The sequence below is a fragment of the Pinus tabuliformis genome, chromosome 4_1 (genome assembly GCF_031772625.1).
Source record: "Pinus tabuliformis cultivar Carrire ecotype Pingquan chromosome 4_1, CPIR1, whole genome shotgun sequence".
NCBI lineage: Eukaryota > Viridiplantae > Streptophyta > Pinopsida > Pinales > Pinaceae > Pinus > Pinus tabuliformis.
In genome coordinates, this window is record NC_142303.1 from 131137188 (window position 1) to 131163330 (window position 26143).

A 26143-nucleotide genomic window follows, 5' to 3' on the forward strand; every position below is an offset into this window, starting at 1 on the left:
CATAGGTACTAATGCGGGGATTGAACTAGTGAAATCATTTCCCCGTGAAGTCAATGGGGTCGTTTCTAAGGATTGAAGAACTTGGATCCATGTTGTGATGTTAATGTATGAACATGTGGATGCACCTTTATGCAGAGATTGTAATGATTGGTGCGTTAAATATATTTGAATTTGTGTGTTGCTTCGAAATGAATGATACTGTTAAGTAAACTAAGTGTGTGCTTTTGAACTGGAAATAAAATTATTGTGTGAATAGTTTGCTGATGTTGATCATAGAATATGTGATGCACAAAATGTGTAACAAACCACATGATAATAAGGACCAAGCTACGACGTTGAGTTGAACCTTAATATGAATGCAGTAATTAATGGTGTTGAGAGAAACGCATTAATATATAACACATATACTGAAGCCTTGAAGGCGTTTACCAAGATCTACAAATATTTGAACTAAAAACATGATAATATTGGCATAAAAATCCTCTTTTGTAGATAATAGTTATAATGGAAATGCTTGTGTCAATAGGGTGTGTGAATACACATCTAGATGTATAAATGTACATGTACACATATTTTCTATAAGCCTGTTCTTTAAAATATGAGGTGCCATGCTCATGTGGAGGAATCATTCCTCTTTTAAATATAATGACGTCCTCATCCTTGCATTTTGAATGGCAGGTACCTCTATTTCATTGGTGTTGTTGTTGAAGCACCTCAAGATGGACACCATTGACTATGTCATGCCTTCGGGGGTCGAATTTTGTGGAGGTATTTGAGAAGCACCACAGTGTACCTAGTAAAGGTGTTGAAAGCTATAGTTCCAGGAACCATTATAGGATCCTCAACCTTGAAATTGTAGCAACCTCCATTCTCACCATAATGGCTTTAGCCATGAGGGCTACATGTCCCTACCAATAACCAAATGCCCAAGAAACCCTTGAGTGGCACTATGGATCCACTTATAGGTTTACTTTAGAGCATGGAACCCCTGGCGTGTGGGTAGAGAGGTGAAGTCCCTTCAGGAGTCCACTGCAAGTCCTTAGAAGAGGGCGGTCGAAAGGTTTCCAACATCTCCATCCATGGAATTCCTTGTACTTCAACAGGGAATACTTGAAGGTTGGGAACTCATTGGGCTGGATTGCACCTAAGCTCAGAAGTTTTAACCTGGGAACCTTTCAAAAGGTGCAAGTGATAGATAGTCGGGATTGAAGCGTACGGATGACCCACAACCCACATAATCCTGGACGCATAGCCCAAAGGGATGAGAAGAAGTGTTATAGACATTTTTGGGCACTGCAACCCCAATCATACATGTCCATAAACCAAGGGCTCCTAAGTCCCTAAAAGTGTTGTTTCATACCCTAAAGGAACAAGGTTAGCTAATTACATCATCTCCCGGAAGTTCTCCATAGGAAACTGCTCAGAACTGGTCAAAACTGGACCATACAGGTTGCTCAGTGCTAAGGGTGCGATGTATCCCACCTGCCCAGTGTAAAGGGTGCGATGCGTACTGAAAATCCCTTCTGTAGGGTGTGATGAGCGAGAGTGGAAAAATGGCAGAGACATTTTGCAAGGTGGATGATCATAGAATCTTCCAGAAACTTCTCCTATGACACTTGCCTCTCTGAATTCGCCCAAGGATGAGTAGGAGATCATCAACCTCCAAGTGGAATCAAGAACTATCAGAGAGAGGACACTAATCAAAATCCCAAAAGCTGACTCACCCCCCTGCAATCATCTATATATGGATCCCTCATCCCAGAGATCCAGAGGCTGGAATTTTGTATTTTGTAAGGAAGTGTTGTTGGTTTCTTGGTGGAACATCATAGTGTTGGGTGATCTAAGTTTTTCATGAGGTGAAAGAAGGGCTTTCATGCTGGAGGATGACGCTAGGTCAGAACAATTGGTTGTAATCCTCTTTGCTTATTCTTGGTATTAATAAAGCTATTCAAGTTGTCCTCCACATTCTTGTATGTTTGATGATATATGCATTTGTGTGGTCAATATATATCTGGTCCTATATTGTTTATGATTGTAGATCTTTGTTCTTCGATAGTATTATGCTGCTTTGATTCCACAGGTGCTCTTTGAAGCTGGGTAGATGAAGGAGAAGCGGCAAGGATCTGTCAGAAGGGAGAGGAACCGAGCAAGGAACCAAGCGCAAGACTGAGGTTGGTGTCCTTCATTCCTCTCTTATCTACTTCTCATAAAGGAAAACGAAAGTAGTTTTAGTTTGTTTGTTTCTAAGATAGCTACCAGTCTTAGTGGGACTAGCAGCTCCGAGTGGACACTAGATTTCCCAATAACAAAATGGCGACTCCACTGGGGAGCGAATAGATTGTTTCTTTGTCTATATTTGTTTGTTTTATAAACTTACAGACGGAGCCTGAAGTCAAGCCAGCTAGCCTTCGAACTACATTTGCTATGCAAGTGCAAAGTAGATCAATGTTGCGTCAGTCTATCTCCGGGTTTTGTTTATAAACTGAACAATTGATTTACAAACCTTCTAATTTCCCTAGTGCTGGCTCTAGTAACCTCATTAGATCAGCCCCCTATGATTTCTATTTATTGTACATCACTTGCTCGGCCTAAATCCCTGAACTAAGCTGCAAACTGTGACCCAGAACCCAGTTGAAGTCTCGTCCCTGGACCATCACACCTTCTCTTCTTGGGAATCTGTATGCATCACACTTCCCGTGTGCAGTAGGTGCGCTGCATCGCACTTTCCCTATGTTGCAGGTGCTCTGATCAAACAAGACCTCTTTTGCCCTCAGATTTTGGTTTCTGTGTTCACTCTCTTCAGCGTTATTCAGGAGTTTTGCTGTCTGTGATCAGTATACCACTGTGGAAACCCCATTCCTTTCGATCATTCTGCCTCCATTGTGCAAAGAACTTTGAATGTTTTTATGTATTGTGCGCCATTTTCAGTTCTCTTTTACAAAGAAGTAGCATAGTCAAACTGTTGTCTTTTGATTGGAAAGTGTCGCAAGTGTCGTTTTCAGTTAATGAAAAGAATTCTATTGTTCTGGATGGTCGATTATACAGTTACTCTTGTATTTGATTTGAATTAGTAGTTTTTCAAGTGTCGAAAGAAGTTTTCAATTCAAAATAGCAAAGGGTCGTCATTATCTTCCTTTCGTTTTTGAAGAGAAATTTGTTAGTACTGTCGCTTTGAAAAGATAATTCAGATTTTTACTTGGCATTCTTCTTGTCATTCACACATTAAGAAAGCTGAAAACAAATACATGCATATGCATTGGCATTTAGACTACTTGTTGGTTTGATTTAGGATAGTGCATCTAGTGTGTGCTCTCTGCTCTATGTTGAAAGAATATCATCTCTCTTTCTTTAGTAGCTAGGATTTTCATTGCAGAAAGAAGATTAAACGATTGTTTATCATCTTAGATTGCATTTTAGGAATTATATCTACATCACGCGGTGAACCTGAAAGGCAAATTTCTTATGAAAGATCAACTTAAAATAAATTCAATGAACATAAAAACTCTTTGGAACCTAATGCACAACATCTAGAAGTCTAGGCTAGAGACGTATTCCGGCGTCGTAAAGCCTGGTAACTGTCGCTTTCACTGTTGGTTGGGTGATTCCTCCTCCTTGAGACAACAAGTGCCAGTACAGACTTGTGCTCCCACGTACCGTCAAGTATATATTGGGAGACCACAATAGGCTATATCCTTTATCCATAGAAAGCCGTGTCTGCCGCCCTATCGATCGCAATGCACTGAACACAGCATTCGGGAAGATTGACTGCCATACCATGAAAAGTATTCTGCAGTTTTGCGATTGGTTTGGTAATCCCTCTGTCTAGATTTCCAGAGTAGTCTCTTTCGTTCCTTTTCAGACTCCTTAAAGGAAAAGGTCCATCTGAGCACTTGTCACTTCAGGCTCATTAAAAATTGAAGGCGACTAGAGTCATCTTTTGTTTTTTCTCGACTCTTAAAAATTGAAAAAAAAAGTTGTGTCAAAGCGTCTAAAATTTATTTTAATCGGAATAATATCACCATTCCCACGTTGGTCTTAGGTTGAGAAAAATGGAGTCCACCAACCAAGGATTTCCCCTTGGAGGAAATCCTAGTCCTTTCTCCTCTTGGGGAGATGTTGGTGCACCTCATATGGCCACATTGTCACTTCCAGGATTGACGATTGGCTTGCCAATATGGCTCTTCTCGACCTCCGTCGTTCAGAACACCGTGATTCCTGAACAATCGAGTCAGCAACTGGATGATACTAAAGTTACCCCCCAACCTTCTACTTCATCTGATTCTCCCTCTCCTCCTTCCTCTTCGCTTGATAAAGCTGGTAAAGCTAAAAATCAAGTAACTGAGAAGAAGAAGAAAGGGAAGGAGAAGAAAGAGAAGAAGAAGAAGGAGCCAAAGGCGAAAAGGGGTAACCAGGCATCGTCTAGTGAAAATCCACACACTGCACCATCCAAGCCTAAATCTCCATGTGTCATTTGCAAAGGAGACCACTATCATCGAGATTGTCCTTGCATCCCTCGGATCTTAAGGGACTGGTCTCCTCGTTTGCACAACCCGGTGTCATCAACCTCTGAAGATCATGTTGAAAGTACACCATCAACTAGTGAAAGCGAACCATTTGGACAAAAAAGGAAATGTAAATTTCCTTGTAAACTGTGTAAAGGCAATCACGTCATCCACCGTTGTCCTTTCCTAGACGAAGCTAAAAGAGTTTTGGATAACTGTCCGGCTTCACCACTACGGCTTCCTCTTGGATATAAGAAACTCTTGCTGAGTCCATCGCTAGTTGAAAACCCGACTAACACGCCATTGTGGTTGGCCGAAGCATCTGTCATTGAAGATAAAGTCACTGAATCCATACCAGACAAAAGTCAAAAGGTTGAGGTGGCAGTCGACCCGATCTTGTCTTCGGAAGGTCCATCTTCAGATGACACAATCACCGAAGAGAATGAGAACGACACCGTTCAAATTCTTTTCATAAACACAGACTCCGATGAACATGGGAGCAGTCTACCCGTTCCTTTACCACAGGAAGGAAGTTCGTCAGAGTCATATCCGGCCGTCTATTCGGTCCCACCTCCAAGAAACCTAGTCATTTCCTTCGATTGGAATCTAGTACGCAGACCCCGTGTACTGGCTAATGTACCATTCCGAATCATTGTAAAAGCTTACAAAATGATCATGGTCAGTACCATCATAGATGAAGGGGCTTCTGTGAGTATCCTATCCTCAACTGCTTGGGAAGAGCTTGGCTCGCCATCGCTTATGCCTGAGATGATAAATCTGACAGGCTTCGACAAAGGAACCAGTCAACCGTTAGGGATCCTTCCCAATGTGCCCATAACATTGAGAAGGAAAATCATTTACATGAACGTAATGGTAGTCTAAGGACCTCTATATTATAATCTACTCCTTGGACGCGACTATATTTATAGCATGGGAGCCATTGTCTCCTCACTCTTTAGAGTAATGTGTTTTCCGCACGAAGGCCAAGTGGTCAAGCTCGTAGACCAGCTTTCGTTCCCCAGCTCACACATAGCTAATAGTAAAATGCCATCCCTAAATGGTCTTTTCACGCAAGGAATGTCTCATCAATCTCCAGTCCGTCCACTTGAAGAGCGCGAGTGATTCGGGAGGACATGACTGAAACCCAGGGGGCATGCACCCTGGTCTGTTTCGACAGGAAAACCTTGGGTATAGGGCAGGTTTCCACGGAGGATATGTAACTAGTTTGACACACCCATCCGTTTAGGAAAATGGGATTAGACTGGAATAAGAGTCCCTCATCAAAGTTATGTGAGTGGAGGCGACCACGCCACTCACCTTTGTCTATTTCGGTAGACATCGCCAAGGAAGCATTTTGTCTGCAACGCGGATGGAGAGCTTTCATATGGTAACCTAAAAACTTTTCGCTATACCTGGGGGCATGCAAACCTTTTTGCATGCAAGAGAAGAGCGACCATTTATTTTCTTAGTTTGTAGTTTCTCAACCCTTTAAACTCGTAGGATTGGTCGTTCCTAACTTGCATAAAGAAAGGATCCGGGGCAAATCATTGAAAGGTGCAAGCTCCATAAAAAATGGCATCTTAGATGAGATATCCTTACTATACGACTGGCACGAGCAGTTTTTATGTGGAGTTCAAGCTCGTTAAAAATTAAACCTAAGCAATGAGCAAACGTTCCCCCAGAGTTTAAGCTCATTAAAAAAAATGAACCAATTTCCAGTAAATAACCACTGTGAATGCATTATCATTAGCTTTTGAGCCCTAGTCGTGTTCTCATCATCACCTCCACTCTATTTTAGCCGATCATTCACCTCCATTTGATTGTTTACCCCTTTTGAGGAACAGCTGCAAAGAGTGATTCTGTTAGCCATCCTTGTGACACTGCTATGACTAGAAAATTCCAAGCCTTACCTGGAATCAGCTGCTACCCGAAATTATCACTCGTTCCTCAAAAAACGAGTCTCCTTTAAGCTCTTTTCACCTGACTCGTAAAATATGAAAAGATTTTCGAGCAATTAGCCTCTCCAGCTCATTAAATCGACCAGAAGTGCTATCCCTCCTCTAGATTTTAGTCTTTTTGGACCTGAGGGATTATTACACAAAAAGATCGAGCGCTTGTTTTGTTCAGCTCGTTAAAATTACCAAAAATTCATCCGTTTCATATTATTTTATACTTTTTTAGACTTAAGGGATTATATGACGAAAAAGGATTATTGGAGTTTCCTTTATGTCCCTTTCAGACTCTCTAAAATTGAAAAGGACCGAGTTATCTTTGTCGTTAAACTCGTTAAAACTGAATAGCGACAAACTTGTCCATACGGGCAAGAATGAGTTTCATTGTCGCTAGGCTTGTTAAAACATAGTGACAGGTTTGCCCGAAGGGAAAATCATAGAACAAGCATATGTTATCCTCCTCAAGCTTGACAAAAATAAAGAGGTACTGGTCAGCAATGACTGGGGAAAAATTGGGAAGAAAACTTGAAGAAACTTTATTGGTAGCAAGTCGCTCTTGAACATGACACTTTCACTCCGCATCTGAGTCGGGTTGGGTTGTTTCGTTCACTGGTCATATCACCATTGGTCCATCACACCATCCATATTTGGGGTTAACGCTACCAATCCATGTCAGTGTTGTCGGTATGTTCAAGAGAAGTCGCTCAGAGAATTTGCCTGTGTCTCATCTGCTGCTATACATTCATGCTCCATTCTTTCATGACCACCACCCTGAACCCTGTATCACCAGATTGTTTTCACCTCCAAAATCATTTACTTCGTTCCGTGTCGTAGATTTGGGATTCATTAAGGCCCTCCTACGACGAGTCGCTTCTTGTCGACATCAGCTCATTATCCGAGAAGTCAACTTAGGAACAACCCTTTCAGTACTTTGAAGCTTGCATGCCTCAATGGCAAGTTTCTCACTTCCGGTGACAAGTTTACATCAATGGCCTTCGACCGAAATATTTTGCGTAGTGTTTGACGCCAAGTCCCTTTTCACACCATGCAAATTGTACTGTAGTACCTTGAGGGTCATCATCATTATCGGTGATTCCTCTCGCGCCTGTTAACAACTTAAATCATTGGCTGGTAATCAGGCAATGTCGTTCCATGTTCGACCCCAGAACATCTTTCACATGGATCAACTTGTACTCCGAGTGAAGATTGAGCGAGTCTGAAGACCCCGGATCTAGTTTCATCCATCCGGGCTATGATATATTCAGGGAAATAAAGACATCAAATGTACATCATTGCTGCACAAATGATCATCCGAATCAAAGGATGATGGCTCTACCAGAATCATCAGTCTGCCACATAGACGGTTGTCTGTCTTATGTACATGAAAATGAATTTATAAAGCTGAGCATGGGAATGCCCACCTCAGCTAGATCATGAAAAGTGTTATGAAGATAATGTATTGTATTGTATCTTATTACAGGTCACCTTCCAGCTCGAAAAACTTCGGATCCTCATGATAAAGCATTTCACCCGACATCAAAAGATTAACGACCTCATGCTTTAGGGGGCAACTGTTATAGACATTTTTGGGCACTCCAACCCCAATCATACATGTCCATAAACCAAGGGATCCTAAGTCCCTAAAAGTGTTGTTTCATACCCTAAAGGAACAAGGTCAATTGATTACATCATCTCCCGGAAGTTCTCCATAGGAAACTGCTCAGAACTGGTCAAAACTGGACCATACAGGTTGCTCAGTGCTAAGGGTGCGATGCATCCCACCTGCCCAGTGTAAAGGGTGCGATGCATACTGAAAAGCCCTTCTGTAGGGTGCGATGAGCGAGAGTAGACAAATGGCAGAGACATTTTGCAAGGTGGATGATCATAGAATCTTCCAGAAACTTCTCCTATGACACTTGCCTCTCTGAATTCGCCCAGGGATGAGTAGGAGATCATCAACCTCCAAGTGGAATCAAGAACTCTCAGAGAGAGGACACTAATCAAAATCCCAGAAGCTGACTCACCCCCCTGCAATCATCTATATATGGATCCCTCATCCCAGAGATCCAGAGGCTGGAATTTTGTATTTTGTAAGGAAGTGCTATTGGTTTCTTGGTGGAACATCATAGTGTTGGGTGATCTAATCTTTTCATGAGGTGAAAGAAGGGCTTTCATGCTGGAGGATGACGCTGGGTCAGAACAACTGGTTGTAATCCTCTTTGCTTATTCTTGATATTAATAAAGCTATTCAAGTTTTCCTCCACATTCTTGAATGTTTGATGATATATGCATTTGTGTGGTCAATATATATCTGGTCCTATATTCTTTATGATCGTAGATCTCTGTTCTTCAATAGTATTATGCTGCTTTGATTCCACAGGTGCTCTTTGAAGCTGGGTAGATGAAGGAGAAGCAGCAAGGATTTGTCAGAAGGGAGAGGAACCAAGGAAGGAACCAAGTGCAAGACTGAGGTTGGTGTCCTTCATTCCTCTCTTATCTAATTCTCATAAAGGAAAACGAAAGTAGTTTTAGTTAGTTTGTTTCTAAGATAGCTACTAGTCTTAGTGGGACTAGTAGCTCCGAGTGGACACTAGATTTCCTGATAACAAGAAGGCACAATATAAATCATTGGGCCACGTGGAGGTGTAATTGAATTATCATCATGTAATTTAATTATCAGAGATTAAATGGACTGAGCAAGGGACATAGATTCCAAGAGGTTTGGGGAGGTCAAATTGCTTGGGAAACTCTGCTTGCTTATTGAAGGAAGGAAAATTTAAACTATATGACCACCATTGAAGGTTGGTTGTTGAGATTTAAATGCACATGATGGGAATGTTGTTGGAAATTAACTGGGCAATGATACTAGGGAAGAGCCCATGTTGGCTTGGAAACCACAACAAGGAAAAACAAACCGTAAAAGGACAGGAAAAAAATAATGAGAAACAGGGGTGCTAGCAAGGAACTACGCAACAACAGAAAACAAGAAGAGGAGACTCTAGAGTCCCTGTTTTCAGCTGGTGGATTTGTGTGTATTCCCTTGAGAAAGACAACCTTAGACCCTTGGAATTTGGCTCAGCGGTGATAGTTGCAAGTAGCTTGGTTGAAGTTTGTCTATGGTTCGATGGAGAGTTGAAGTCCCAAACTAAGTTTCCCATCTCCATTATAAATTCAAGATAAGTATTTCACATGTGTATTCCTTGTATGACGTCCAGAGTAAAATGTTAATGACTAGTAGGCCGATGGTTTACATTATAATTCCTGAGTCATTGTATAAATATGTTAAGTAATAGATTATGGCCCATATGGGTATGTATAAAAAATCATGAATTTTTCATAGGATCGAAGGCTTTATGCTAACCTTCTACTGCAAGTTGGGTGCATCGGTACTAATGTGGGGATTGAACTAGTGAATTCCTTTCCTCATGAAGTCAATGGGGTCATTTCTAAGGTTTGAATAACTTGGGTCCATGTTGTGTTGTTAATGTATGAACATGTGAATGCACCTTTATGCAAAGATGGTAATGATTGGTATGTTAAATATATCTGAATGTGTGTGTTGCTTCGAAATGAATGATACTTTTAAGTAAACTAAGTGTGTGCTTTGAACTGGAAATAAAAGTATTGTGTGAATAGTTTTGTGATGTTGATCATAGAATATGTGATGCACAAAATGTGTAACAAACCACATGATAATAAGGAGCAAGCTACGACGTTGAGTTGAACCTTAATCTGAATGTAGTACTTAATGGTGTTGAGAGAAACACATTAATAAATAACACATATAGTGAATCCTTGAAGGCATTTACCAAGATCTACAAATATTTGAATTAAAAACATGATAATATTGGCATAAAAATCCTCTTTTGTAGATAATAGTTATAATGGAAATGCTTGTGTCAATAGGGTCTGTGAATACACATTTAGATGTATAAATGTACATATACACATATTGGCTATAAGCCTGTGCTTTAAAATCTGAGGTGTTGTGCTCATGTGGAGGAATCATTCCTCTTTTAAATATAATGACTTCCTCATCCTTGCATTTTGAATGGAAGTGTAGAAAATCAAATGGTAGGTTAACCTGATAATGCAATATAAATCAAAGTAGAATACTATAACCTACTTCTAATATCAATTTGCGGAAGCTTAAAGATCGAGTTGAAAAATATAGCCGGAAGAAGAAGAATCAATGGCACAATACACATGAAAATAATTTGGGGAAAGCCTCAGCTAAAAACCCCACTATCTGTGTTATCATACAAGGTGGAAATACATAGGAATTATACAAAACATTAGTTCTGACAGCTAGCTAGCTCTCAATACAATCCTCACAGATGCTCACAGGCAATCTTGGATTCTCTCCAGCCTTCCTCTCTGCCCTCCAAGCTCCTATTTCCTTTCGTTGTTCCTTGTGGATGATTTTGCCTATTACCAAGTGGAAAACTTTCTTCAAAACTACACAATCCTCAAGGATAAATCCTTGACTGCATGCATGAGTTTTCTCCATGAGAAAACACATACAATTGATAGTACACTGTCCTTGAACATTTATCTCAACTGGGTCTTTCTCAAAATAGACATGCATGAGTTTCTGATTAGGGAATCTTTAGTTAACTAGAGTAGCACTAGTTGAGTGCATTAATGCATCAACTGACTATTAACTCACTATTAGTTCTGCAAACAGTTTGGAATGAATTTAACTAGACTTAACTCAGTAAACTGAGTTAACTAATTACAAATCAAATATAACTCAATCTTATCTCGTTATTTTAAGGGATAACTCTTGCATGACTTCAGAAAGACTTCTAACTTGAATTTATCCAACTAATTAATTTAAAATAAATTAATTAATTATTTTCAAGTAGCTGTTAAGACTAAATTTGATTTTAATTCACAATTTAATTCAAGGGAAAATCAAATTGGAATATTCTTGTTGCCATATTTCAACACTCCCTCTCAACAAGAAAGGGATTATTTTCCACCCCGATCCTGTCTCTATGGAACTCAAATTTACACTTTGACAATGCCTTTATCAAAATGTCAGCATCTTGATCCTCTGTCAAAATATGTTGTAGCAACATGATCCTCTCGACCTGTGAAAAGCCACGGGCAACAAATCTTGCCTTATGCTTCTCCAGACTACCATCAACAGCTTACTTTACCTTGTAAAGCCAAAGGGAACTCACAATTGACTTGTTCTTCGGTCTCGGAACCACGTCCCAAACACTGTTATGAGCTATGGAGTCATACTCCTCCACCATAGCATCAACCCAAATCGGCTACTGCACTACTTCCTCAAAGGAAGATGGCTCGGTCTCAACACATTCCCCATTAAGGGCCATGTATCCAGTGTACCTCTCAGGTGACCTCCTTTTTCTGCGCTGAGAAGATGGTGCTCCCACATTCTCTCTCATATCCTTCAACAATCTGTCAGCTTCTTTTGTGTGCTTTCATCCATCTCTGGAAGACTCTGCTTGAGTGGATGTCTCCACTCCTAGAACCTCTGCATGCGGCTGCTTTGCATCAGTCTGAAGCAACTCCTCCTTAGGAACCAATAGTTCCTCCACAGCCTGTAGTTGGAGCTCCCCCTCAAGGGAAACACGCATGGCCTTCTGCTCATCAAACTTGAGATCTCTGCGAACCACTGTCTTCCGAATGGTAGGCAAGTACACCCCATAGTTGTGAGGTGTATCAGTGTACCCCACAAATATCCCCAACTCTACTATCGGCACAATCTTCTTCCGTGCATCCTTTGTCACATGGCAATATACTGATGAGCCAAAGATCCTGAAGTGACCCACATCTGGTCTCTTACCGAAGAAAGCTTCCTATGGTGTCTTCATCCCAAGTATGCGATGCGGGCTTCTATTCTGCAAATAGACCATTGTGTTGCATGCCTCAGCCCAAAAGTGAAGTGGTAGGCCTTGGTCATGCAGCATTGCCCGTGCTACCCCTACAATAGTTTTTCTCTTCCTCTCAGCCACCCCATTTTGTTGTGGGTTATGAGGTGTTGTCAACTCTCATTTAATTCCTTCCGCTGCACAGAAGTCCTTAAACTCTTGAGAGACATATTCTCCATCGTTGTCGCTTCTCAAGGCCTTGATCTTCATCCCTGACTCTTTCTCTACCAAAGCTTTGAACTCACAAAACTTTGTGAAGGTTTGGTCCTTCTTTTGCATGAAATAAATCCAACATTTACGAGAATAGTCATCAATGAAAATCACATAATACCTTTGCTTCACTATGGATTCCATCGAGAATGGTCCACACAAATTAGTATCAACTCACTCTAAGATAGCCTCTACTCGACCGTCTCGATCATGAAAGGAAGACTTGGTGTACTTTCCCAAGGTACAACCTTTACATGTGTCAACTTTCTCAAGTTTACCTTTGGGAAGTCCTGTAGATATCTGTTGCATTATCTTCAAAGTCCCATGATGCAAATGGCCCAATCGCCTATGCCATAAATCGCCAACATCTTGGATTTACACCAATTTTGCTTTCATACTCAATGCTACATAATTGTCTATCTCTAGTTTATAGATATTCTTCACCTGAATCCCTATCCTCTTGGTCTGACCCTTGGCTATGTGTCTTAGGAACACCTTTCCTTTACTAAAGATAACATCATAGCCTTTGTCCTCCAACATCACGACCGATACCAAGTTCTTCTTCAGTCTAGGCACATACATCACATCTGTCAAGGTGAGAGGAGCTCCATGATCCCTCTGAAAAGAAACTGTGTCCACTCCTGGAACACTATACTTTCGTCGTCACCCATCTCTATGCGTATCTTGAGGTCTTTCTCCTCCAAGGCACTAAATCAATTTTTATCACCGGTCATGTGGAATGAGGCTCCACTGTCAAGATACCATACACAACCCATCATTGATGACACCATGCATGCGATGAGGGTAAAGTCCATTTCGAACTGAGAGACTAATGCCTCACCCTCCAATCCTTCCAAGGATCCCTTCTTGGACTTCTTTGATGGGCAATTAGTCACATAATGTCCCATCTTGTGACAATTAAAGCATCTTACTTTAGACATGTCACCCTTCTTCCCTCCATGAGAAGAATCCAATTTGAAATGGGAAGCCTTCCCCTTCCCTTTCCTTACCTTACTTGTTAAGGCAAGATTTTCTTCATCATCATTCTTGGATGAAGAACCATCTCATGTGCTCCTTCTGATCTTCTCCTGCATAAGATCCGACCATAGTCGTTCACAATCCGACAGTTTCTCCCTTCCATTCATAGAGTCCCAGTAGCTATTCCAACTCTTTAGAAGGCCAAGGAGAGCGAGGCTCACCATATCATCATCATCAGTAGTTATTCCCACACTGCCAAGCTCATCTCTGCAGGTGGTGAGCTTGTTCAGATATGTGGAAATAGTATCGCCTTTCTCCATCTTGATTCTTCAAAGCTTGTCCCTGAGTGCCAATTTCCTTTGGTTGCTATTGTTTTGGTAGAGGTCCTTCAATGTCTTCCACATTGAAAATGGAGTATCCTTCCCATGGAGATTCGAGACAATATGGTCTCGAACTCCCTCAAGGATGATCTGTCTCGCCTTCGCCACACACTTCTTCCACTCATCCAACTCTTGTGCATTAGTTGAAGTTGGCTTTGGAATTTCTTGATCAATGAATTCCTTCAAGCCATTGTCTTCTAATACAACCTCCATTCTATCTTTCCATGCTATGTAATTCGAGCTACCTTCCAAGGCATACTCGAGGCTCAAGCCATAGAACGCCATTGGTCAACCTTGAATTATGATATGAATTCGATTTGCACCTGCAACCCCGAACTTCAAACTTCAAATTCTCTTCTCAATATACTGTTCACAACTCCGATACCATGTAGAAAATCTGATGGTAGGTTAACCTGATAATGCAATATAAATCAAAGTAGAATACTATAACCTACTTCTATTATCAATTTGTGGAAGCTTAAAGATTGAGCTGAACAATATAGCCAGAAGAAGAAGAATCAATGGCACAATACACATGGAAATACTTTGGGGAAAGCCTCCATTAAAAACCCCACTATCTGTATTATCATACAAGGTGGAAACACATAGGAATTATACAAAGCCTTAGCTCTCACAGCTAGCCATCTCTCAGTACAATCCTCACAGATGCTCACAGGCAATCTTGGCTTCTCTCCAGCCTTCCTCTTTGCCCTCCAAGATCCTATTTCCTTGCGTTGTTCCTTGTGGATGATTTTTCCTATTACCAAGTGGAAAACTTTCTTCAAAACTGCACAATCCTCAAGGATAAATCCTTGACTGCATGCATGAGTTTTCTCCATGAGAAAACACATGCAACTGATAGTACATTGTCCTTGAACATTTATCTCAACTGGGTCTTTCTCAGAATAGACATGCATGCATTTTTTATGAGGGAATCCAGTTAACTGGAGTAGCACTAGTTGAGTGCATTAATGCATCAATTGACTATTAACTCACTATTAGTTCCTCAAACAATTTGGAACTAATTTAACTGGACTTAACTCAATAAACTGAGTTAACTAATTACAACTCAAATATAACTCAATCTTATCTCCTTAATTTAAGGGATAACTCTTGCATGAAATCAGAAAGACTTCTAACTTGAATTTCTTCAACTAATTAATTTAAAATAAATTAATTAATTATTTCCAAGTAGTTGTTAAGACTAAATTCGATTTTAATTCACAATTTAATTCAAGGACAAATTAAATTGGAATATTCTTGTTGCCATATTTCAACAGGCAAGTACCTCTATTTCATTGGTGTTGTTGGTGAAGCACCTTAGGATGGACACCATTGACTATGTCATGCCTTTGGTCGATTGCCCTAGAGGTATTTGACAAGCACCACAGTGTAGCTGGTGGAGGTGTTGTAAGCTGTAGGGCTTCCAAGAACCATTATAGGCTTCTCAACCTTGAATTTGTAGCAACCTCCATTGTCGCCATAGTGGCTTTAGCGATCAGGGCTGCATGTCCCTGTGAATAACCAAATGCCCCAGAAACCCTTGAGTGGCGCCATGGAGCCACTTACAAGTTTACTTTGTAACATGTAACCCCTGGTGTGTGGGTGGAGAGGTGAAGTCCCTTTAGGAGTCCACTGCAAGTCCTTAGCAGAAGGTGGTCGAAAGGTTTCCAACATCTCCATGCATGGAATTCCCTGTCCTTAAACAAGGAATACATGAAGGTCAGGGACTCATTGGAGTGGATTCCACCCAAGCTCAAAATTTTTAACCTGGGAACCTTTTGAAAGGTGCAAGTGATAGATAGTTGGGATTGAAGTGTATGGATGACCCACAACCCACATAATCCTAGATGCATAGCCCGAAGGGATGAGAAGAAGGGACAATAGAAAGAATATGGCCGCGTGGAGGCATTCCAGTGGCACTAAAAGTAGTTAGATAGATAAGCCTTGACATACCAAAAGTGGTTTTCCACCCAATTGAGCATGCATATCAATGACGAATAACTACTCAAGGTTCACCCCTTCCAAAACCACAATTCACTTAGGAGTGGTGTCAGAACCGGCTTTTAGAACCAATTGGTTTTGTTTATAGTGGAGATGGATTGCAGGACAAGGCCTCGACAGACTCTCTCTCTCTCTCCTCCGATAAGACAGGTGGCAAAAATTGATTGGCCTGAATGACATTAACACGTGGCAGGAGTGATGTCATTACCTAGAGGTATGACCTCGATGGTTAATAAATAGGCACAAAGAAAATGTGTTAAGTGTAGGGCACCGATACACGATGGTAGTGAACATAGAGACAACCAATGGACATGACGTTGGGTGGGGCCTGTTATCACCCCAAGAAACTCACCTAGGTTGCATATCAGTGATGCTCGGGAACATTACAAATTCAACAAAATAGTTGGATAAATGGTGGATGAATGAAACAAATGCTACATATTCAAGCCAGATAACCACTTCTACTATGATTGACCCCAGACATGGGTGAACACCCCCAGACTACAAGGCTTTTAACCACCAATTACTCACAGTTTGAGGATAAGGTGATAATGGAGAAGACTGACCACACCAGCAGATGCACAGGACCCTGTGATGGTCGGCTGCAACCAGTTAAAAGGTCTGTAAATCTAGTTTCTAATACACAGACAGGATGACAGCTCTCTATGCATTAAACATCAGAAACCTGCATACATGTTCAATGATACATGCTAAATCCTAACACAGAGGTGGGATGACAACCCCTCTAATGCTAAACATTAACAGAACATGAATCAATGCAAACAGGCACAACCTGGAACAAGAAAGAGAAGTGGAAAGTGAGCAATTAACAACAAAAGAAGATTTTATTAGCTGGAAATGAAGACCAGACGCTGCAGGTTACAAAGTAGTTACAGTCTCCAAAATTTGAACCTTACAACAGAGTCCACTTCATCTAACACTCATCATCCGATTACATCTCTCTTCTGGGTATATATGGTGCTTCATTACAAAATATCTCTGCTAACCTATGCGTGGAGGGATCATAATGGATCACCAACCGCTCTAACTGCTTGGTATGGGTCTCTGCTATAGCGTGACTGTGTCAGTAAACAAAATTGATCTTCTCTGATATTCTGTTATCCTTCTCTGGCAGCTGGAGCATTAACTGAAAGACGCCCCATAACTGATAAATGCAGTGATCTGCTCAAGGCTGTCCTTTTCAATCTTCGGGCACTCTGTTAGTTGAATGCGGTTACTCGGGTCATAAACATCGAAAACGCTGTAATACTGCTAAATCCCGCCCATCACTGTCCCTTTAAGACTTCAAAGGTCCATAAACATGGTTCAATTATCTATCGGGTCCGCCTTTCGGGTCACAGTCGCATATCATAGCCGGCTTCTCCCTTTATTTGAAAATCTATAAAAAACGCTGCAAAACACGAACAATTGCCTTTGGCGGACTTCAAATGTTAAACAGTTTTGTTTTGGAAACCCATCGGGTCCGGGTTTCATCGCATAGCGCGCATATATGAAAATGTTGTGTACCCTTGGTTTTCCCGATTGTGATATTGCTGATGCGATTTGGGCCGATGCGATATGAGCCGTTGATTTGCCGGTGCAATCGACGATCCTCGCTTAATCGCTGATCTCCATTGCCATCGCCCTTTTGAAAGCGCCGATTGCGATACGTCGATTGCGACCCGCCGATGTGACCATCGGTGATCGCTGATCGGCAACGTCCCGAGCCTATTTGCAAGTCCTCCTCTGCGACCCGCCGATCCGATGATCGACGATCGCTGATCGGTGGTGTCTTGCGTCGCTGCGACTGCTTGCCTGTGCCGATTGCGACCCGCCGATGCGATCTGGACCGTTGATCGGCCAAATCGAACGGCTATTGTGCATTTGGACTGTTAAGCATGCGATTTTGGTTTTTTCATGGTTTTAGAGTGTTTTAGGCCTCCCGATAGTGTATTTCCGCCCTCCTAAGGGCTTTCCTGTTGCGATGGTTTTGACTTTGAATTATCCTTAAGAGGATTTTGAACCCTATCTATGTATGCCTTGAACCCTTTTGAGCACAACCAAGCAGACCAAGCCTGTCTCTGACCATAGGGAATCTTCGTTTTGTAGCAGAGCTAACAGGGTCCACAAGACAACTCATCCCAGGAGGAAGCGCTTGGCAGATTGTTAGTGGTGCGCAGGTGAGAGCTTCATACAAAGCCCAGTGGGATGAGGTCAAAGGTATACGTGGTCGAGCCCACTCCGTTGTGGTAGCACCATTGGTTGGGTACTGGCCCACATACCACATCGGTTCTCTAAAGTTCACCTGGAAGTTTAGTGGTTCGGAAGAGTCGAAGGCATCAAGTAAGGTCTGATGGGATGATGCAAGCGACTGCATGGGAGGACTCACCTTAATACTATGAAATTATTGGTCGGTAGTTGGCCCACCTGTCGAGTCAGCCCTAGGGGTTAGTCCCGGAGGAATAAAGTGGGGAGTTAATCACAAGGGTCGGGAAGGTAGGTTGGTAGGATGATGCGAGTATTGCCACATGATGATACACTTATAGGAATGGTTGTGGTGGCAGACACAAGTGGGAGGACACGCTAATGGGAAAGGAGGTCATATGGTCACACCTTCCACGCAAGCCAATGAGGAGATGAAACAGGGGCTTGCTATCTAGGTAAGCCCAGATTAGATAGGTCACAACTAACCAAACGTGTAGTTTGGGACATCACCGGGAAAATAATGCCAGGACAAGGAGGAAAACTGTGCTAGCAAACAACATGAACCATAGCATAAGGGGGGGTAGACCCCACAAGATATGTGGCCCAAAATATTGACGTTGGTGGGTTATAAAGGAGGCATGAAGGATGACGTTGGTATGGAAGGGGCCACAGATTAAGCCTAACCTTTGGTAACTTCGCAAAGAATGGGATTGGGAGTGTGGTGGATATAATAAAGGGCACATAAAAGTGTTGGGCTTGGGAGGTTCATCCTTGTGTCTGGACTATGTTCATTTTTCATTAGAAACCAGATTAATGTCGCAGAGTCATTATTGAAAGGATTTGGCCTACAAAGGGTTAGAAAGGCTAAGCGCTCAGGGGAATGGAAAGAAATGAGAGGAAAGAAGAAAAAAAAATTACCCCATCCCTCGAGGTGACCAAAGGGGTTGGGTAGGTTACAATGAGGATTGAGTTTGTGATAATTTCCCAGATACACTCTTTTTATCCAAGAGTCCTTAGTTTGGAGATTTTATGGTGAACCTTGGGTACAACATGTGGTCTAAAGAAAATTTCACCGAAGAAACATTTTGGTGGTGGAAGGTATTATGGAGAGTTGATGCCCCACTGAAAACCAAGATCTATGCTCGATTAGCTTTCAATAACAAAATCCTCACCTAGGACATGTTTCTAAGGCATGGTTGTTCCAATACCAATCGATGCCCCTTGTGCAAGGTTGAGGAGGAGACACATGAACAAATATTTAGCATTGTAACTATATTTTATATATTTTTCGTTTTCTTTGAAATGAATTGAAGTTGAAATGCAGATGTTTGGGAGGCTCCAGTCCTTGATGCATATAAATCATGGTGGTTGGATAAGGCAGTTTCTGATTTTGGAGTGTTTCCCTACCTATTCATTGCATATGTGTAATGTTAAAATCTTAAGATTTTCCAAGGAAAGTTCATACCCCCAAAGGTATGTGTAGCCAAGAAAGTGGTGACAGCACAAGAATTTAAGGAAAATCCAAAATAGTCAAGGTTGAGGAAATTGATCATGCTAGAGATAAATTTTGGTCATTTTTGGGGCTATTTTGATGAGGCCAGTTAAGGTCATCCTCCTCAATGTGGTGTGAGGGTTGTCCTCTATTTTAGAAACACACACTTTGTGTGATGTATATATGCGCCAACCTCCATGCAAAGGCTCTAACAAGAAAGTTGGGTTTGTGGCCATGTGGGTGCTATTGGATTTGGCTAAGGAAAAATGTATAATGTGCCTCCAGGTGTTGGGTGACTCCAAACTGATCATTGACTCGGAAAACTAGAAGGCTGAGGTGAGAATCCAAGGTTTGGAAACCCTACTCTCTAACATCCATTGTGTTAGATATTTTGAGCAATTATTATTTTGTCACACTCTTTGTGAGTTAAACTTGGAAGCTAATGTTCTATCAAAAAAAGATCTTTCTCAAGCCAATTAGAGTTGTCAATTATCATGAATTTTTAAATTGAGAGGAGATTGAGTTTGTCGAGACCAATCTCTCTTTCTAGTTATCTAGTTATTTTTCTCTAGTGTTTTTCGAACCCATTTTTGAGGTTATTTTTTTCCCAGGAAAATTGTGGATAGGGTACTCTCCCCTAAGTTTACAGTTTTTTTTCGTTTTCTCTAGTCTAGAGGATATTTTCAGTTGGTTATATTGTGGGATATAATGTACGATGGGGTCTAAAAAGATAGTGCAGATACTGTACGTATATATTTTTCACTCAGATATACATAAATTTTCTCTATGAAAAAAAAACTATTAATTTAGGGGTGGCAGGGCGGGGGGGGAACATTTTTCCTTTAGAATCAAGAAGAACATAGGTATGTTTGGGGTTTAGGTCACACTTCCAACAACGTTGTTGAAGCCTATGCCTTATATCAGGGTTTGAGGCAAATTGTGAATATAAGAATTCAGGAGGTGATTGTTTTTGGTGATTCCTTGAATATAATTCACCATTTATATTCAAGATCTCTCCCCTCAGATACAAAGTTAAGTCAGATTTTCAAGTAGATTTATTAGTTGTATCAATCTATCCCCAAGAAAAAATGTCTCCATGTTCTTAGGTCAAACAACTCCAAGGCTGATCACATGGCTAATTTAGGGTCAAGGCTAAATAAAGGTGAAGTTTCGTGGTAGGGGCAAAGGGGGTATGTGGTCATTCCTTAACGATTAATCATGAGACTTTAATGTGACATTTTATGTTTTGTATATTTTGGTTTTTGTTAGGTTAATATTGAAGAATGTACAATTGGAATACTATAGATCTTATAGCATTTTTCTCATAAGTTTCAAGGTCAAAATTTTGTAGATGGTCATTGATACATGCTCCATTATGACAATGTCCACTTATTGCTTGCTTATTTGAATCATATATCTAAACTATGCTTCAGCTCAGTATCTTTTAATATAATAACTATTCTTAATTCTTGTAATAATTCAAATTTTGACCATTATTTTATATTTAAATATTATTATTATTATTATTATTATTATATATATTTAATGTAGTTATATCTTATTTTTCAAAGGTTTTTATTTTTCGAATAAGGAATTTCAAAATTAAATTAATTTATATCATAAATAATTTGTTATTTTTTATTCTAAAATTAATTAAGTAATATTAAATAATTTTGTGAAATTTTTGTTGAAAATTTTAGAAGAGTAAGCTCAATTATAATATAAAGTATCATGAATAAGATTAAAATAATTTTTATTTATTAAATTATTTAAATTTTCATTTATGATATTATTAATAATTAATTATATTTAGATATTTAATTTTATTTTGATTTTTTAGTTATGTTAAAAAATTGATATTATGTTTTATATATGAAAAAATTTATCATAACTTAATTGTCAATTTAGCTTTGGAAAGACTATTACTACTTAATAATGTTTTACTTGTATCACTTTTATATAAAAAAAATCAAGCCGCTTCCAATTACCCACTCACCCACTGGTAATCAATAAAAGAACCAATTTTCACTTTTATAAAATGCCTCTACATCTTTAACCCGCTTATTTTCTTAAATTCAAAAAATAAACTCAACTTAAAAAACCCAATTTTAAAGCATAATTCATTTTAAATCATATATCCAACACAGCTTCGAGATATTTGTCACTAACGCGGAGATTCTAAATGTTTTGACACACCGACCAGAATAGTATAAGAATTTTTGTTCGAACCGTTGTTCACAAAACGGTTACGTTGATATAACCAGTTTAATAATAACGTTGACTAATACTATTATTAGTTTTCGTAATTTATTTTGATTAAATATATATGCCATTCGAAATCCGATGCCACGTGTCAATATGAGGAACAAAGGGACGACGAAAGTCCCTTTCAAAGGAAGGCCTATCGGCCTAATTAGAGTGAACAATAGTTAACTTGTTTATTTAAAATTAATTTTAATTAGATCATATTTAATTTTCGTAATTTATTTTGCTGGAATATACCTTTATTATATTGAACCATAATTAACTTGTTTATTCATAATTAATTTTAGTTTATTTGATCATATTTAATTATAGTGAATAATAATTTACAAAAGTCAATTTTAATCATAACTAAAATTTAAAAATATCAATAATAATATTATTAATATTAATAACGTTGATTATTAATAACATTATGTTAAAGTTTTATTTTTTTATTATTATTATATGATTGAATATTAAACATAATAATATTATAATTACTTTATTTTATTTTGTAAGTTTTGCTAATTATATTTTCATCATGTCTAATATATTAATTTGATCGGGGTAAGGAATCAAAACAATGCCTTAACATTAAAGAGTGCCTTAACGGAGCACCTGATCACCATCTATCCAAAACCTGATATAACAAGACCCCGTATAGATTTATTGCATTTTTCTTCATTATTCTTGTAATATAGTTAAAAAAAATTGTAAGCTTGGCTTGGACTACATCTTCATTAGGGAATTGAACTCGTGACTTAACATCAAGGAACATAGCACGGATGACTTAATATTATTATTATTATTACTATTGAGGCGAGAGGCTCATTTTACAACCCATTATGATGTGTAAGCCTGTCTGTGTGTCATCAAAATTGAAATTTTGGCTCTTTTTACAGCCCAGTATGATGTGTAAGCTTGTATGTCCATCATCAAAATTGAAATTTTGGTCATGACAGCCAAAATAAAAAATTATAAAAATCTAAAAATAAAAAATAAAAATTAAATAACTATACAAAACATTTAAGTAGTGTCTACTCATAATAATATTTGTTCATAAAAACAATTGCAAGTGAAGAAATTGGATCTCTCTATGCTCATGTTAGATCCCTATTTAAGATGGATCTATGCTAGTTATTATTATTCTTGTCTATGAGGTCTTGGATAGATGATGATCTTGTGTGCTATTAAAGCACTCCTAGATCTTAAGTCACTAATTCAATTCCCAACCTTAAGTGATATTCTTAAACATAACCATAATATAATCTCATATATATATATATATAATTCTTATTAATTAATAATATTAATATTAATATTAATATTAATATGAATAAAGTTTATTGATAATATTAAGATTTATTTATAAAATTTATATTTAATAACAAAATTAGAGTGTGAATAAATTTTAATATTTAATTATAATATTAAAGTGCTCAACTTATTAATAAAATTAACTTTTATGTAAATTACATTTACTTTATTAATATAATTCCCTTATTTACTTTTTAATTGTATTTTTATGTTAGCTAATAAAATTTTGGAATGAGACACTCCATGTAATAAGTTACTGTACATCAATTGTTCAAAACCCCATACATACTAACGTAAAAATATATTTAATTATACAATACTTAACCACAAACCCTACTAATTTAATTTATTGAATTAACCAATACTTACCGACATACACGTCTCCTGTGACGCTTCGAGATATTCGTCACTAGCGAGGAGTTTCGCAGAATTTCCACACCGGCCAGAATGGTATAAGAATTTTGGTTCAGATAGTTGTTCACAGTCGGTTCCATCGATATCCCAACACGTATTTCAGTGCCAAATACACGAAACTCCTCTTTCAAATTCTTATTTCCAGCTGATCTGTTGACCTCACTAATACACCACTCACGCTATAAATTATTTCGTGCTGAACAAATTTAATCAGTTAAGCTGATTTCATCCAATTTTATAGACTTTCTCTTCCCTTTTTTTTTTTTTGCTTCCCCAGGCCGAAGCCCGTCTTTGCACTCGTCTCGGCTTCTCCCAATGGAATTATATGTTTCCCGCCATCATCTCTGCATACCTCCAAGCCTCCTCTTCTACCTCCTGTATTTTGCCTTCTTACTCCCTTGCTTAGTATGCTTCAGCTCGCAATATGAGAATTGCCAAAATAGTAGTAGATGCGGTAATAAGACTATCACGTATCCTTTCGGTATAGGGAATCGCGGATGCGGTCTCCCCAACTTTCAGATCGACTGTAAGCCGAACTCAAGTCCAGTAATTGCGATTCATGGCGGGAATGACACAATACTAAAGTTCTCTTGTCATACCAACAAGTTCTTTATTGTCAGGGACCAGAACTGCCAATGTCCAGAAGACCCCATTAATACTACAGGCTCAGAATATGCAGACGCTATCTTCAGAATTACAAATAAATACAACTGGACTCTAAATGTGTAACACAATTCTACATGATACACTCGACTATCTTGGAGGAGGCAACATGAGGCAATGTAATGCAACTGTTTATTACTCTTCATCTTCACCAGTTGGGTATCCGGAACCGCAATGTCCGAAGCAAAAAGTGCTTGTTGAGGTGGCAGAAGTGGAATGGGTTTACAACCATACAACGAGCGGTGAAATTTGTAGATCATGTCAAGCGAGTGGAGGGATATGCGGTTACAACGTCTCAGATTCAAGTGCGCCGTTTGTATGTTGTTGCAAGGATAATTTCAGTATCTCAGTATAAACCCATTGGTTATTATTATTTTTTTTTTCCATAATTCGGATTGGACGAAGATCATATTAATGTCGATCCGTTCATTCTAAACGCAGGTTGTTCCCGTGGAGGATTTGCGCTGGCAACAATAGCTGTATTGTACTTCAAATATTATGGGAAGAGGAGGAAACAATCTCCCCTTGGGAGTCACCGCTCTATTTCAAAGGTGGAGAAATTCCTAAGGGACTATACTTATGGAATGCCAACCAAATTTTCACAATCTGACCTCAAGAAGATGACAAACAACTTTGCGGAAAAGTTGGGAGCAGGTGGTTTTAGTGTGCTCAATAAAGGAAAGCTTCCGAACGGCGCTCTAGTGGCTGTTAAGCTTCTTGATCAGCACAGACACAGTGAGAGTCAATTCATGAATGAAGTGGCGACCATTTGCTAAATGCCCAACGATTTGCACCCTTCCAGATCTGCTCTATCTCTTCTGGTGCCGACCATTCATTCAACCCATCACCGTCAATCTAGACAGTCATCGTTGTCCATTAAGTTGTTGAAGGGCCATTTGCGAGATTTCGAGGAAGGCAATTGAGGTTGCATCATTAAATGCGATGGTACAGCTTTGTATGTTACTCTAGCCATGTTTCATTATTCATCGGAAGATTTGAGAGTAGTCTAAACATGCCATGATTTTGACCGGAATATAATGGTTTTTCCTGGTAGGATTTTGATGAAATTTGTTTGAAATAATTTAGAATTTTTAGGTGTAATAAGGTTGTTGAGAGTGATAAATATATTTCTATCTAAAAAATATCTAAACATTCCCAATTTCATAATTTTTTTTTGAGAAAAAAAGAGTTTTGACTTGTTGGATTTTCCGGTGCTGCGGAAAAAATTGAGTTGTAATCTTGATTTGTGTTATTTAAAGTGGTTTTTGATTGTATATATGGATTTAGCACCATGAAAAACCCCTAGGGCACTTAGATTGTGTAGGGGCTTACCCATGGAGCTTGTGATTTCAATAAATCCCTGTGGATTTTAGAGAAATTAGACCGGAAAAGATTCCAAAAAGTCTCACTAAGGACAACTCAAAGAAAAATGGAGTTGTCTTTAGTGCAACTTTTTGGACTTTCCGGTGTCGCAATCAGACAGAAAAAATTTGAGATGAAATCTTGATTTTTGTTATTTAAACTGGTTTTTTTACTATATATATGGATTCAACACCCTGAAAAACCCCTAGGGCACTTTGATTTTGCAGGGGTTACCATCAAGCTTGTGATTTCAATAAATTCCTGCTAGATTTTAGAGAAATTAGATGGGAAAAATGCATCGGAAAAGCTTCCAAAAGGTCTCACTAAAGACAACTCGGAGAAAAATGGAGTTGTCTTTAGTGTGAATTTTTAGACTTTCCCATGCCTGAATCCGGTGGAAAAAATTGAGGTGAAATCTTGATTTATGTAATTTAAACTAATTTTTTGATTATATATATGGATTCAACCCAAGAATTACCCATCAAACTTGTCATTTCATTAAATTCTTGCTAACCTA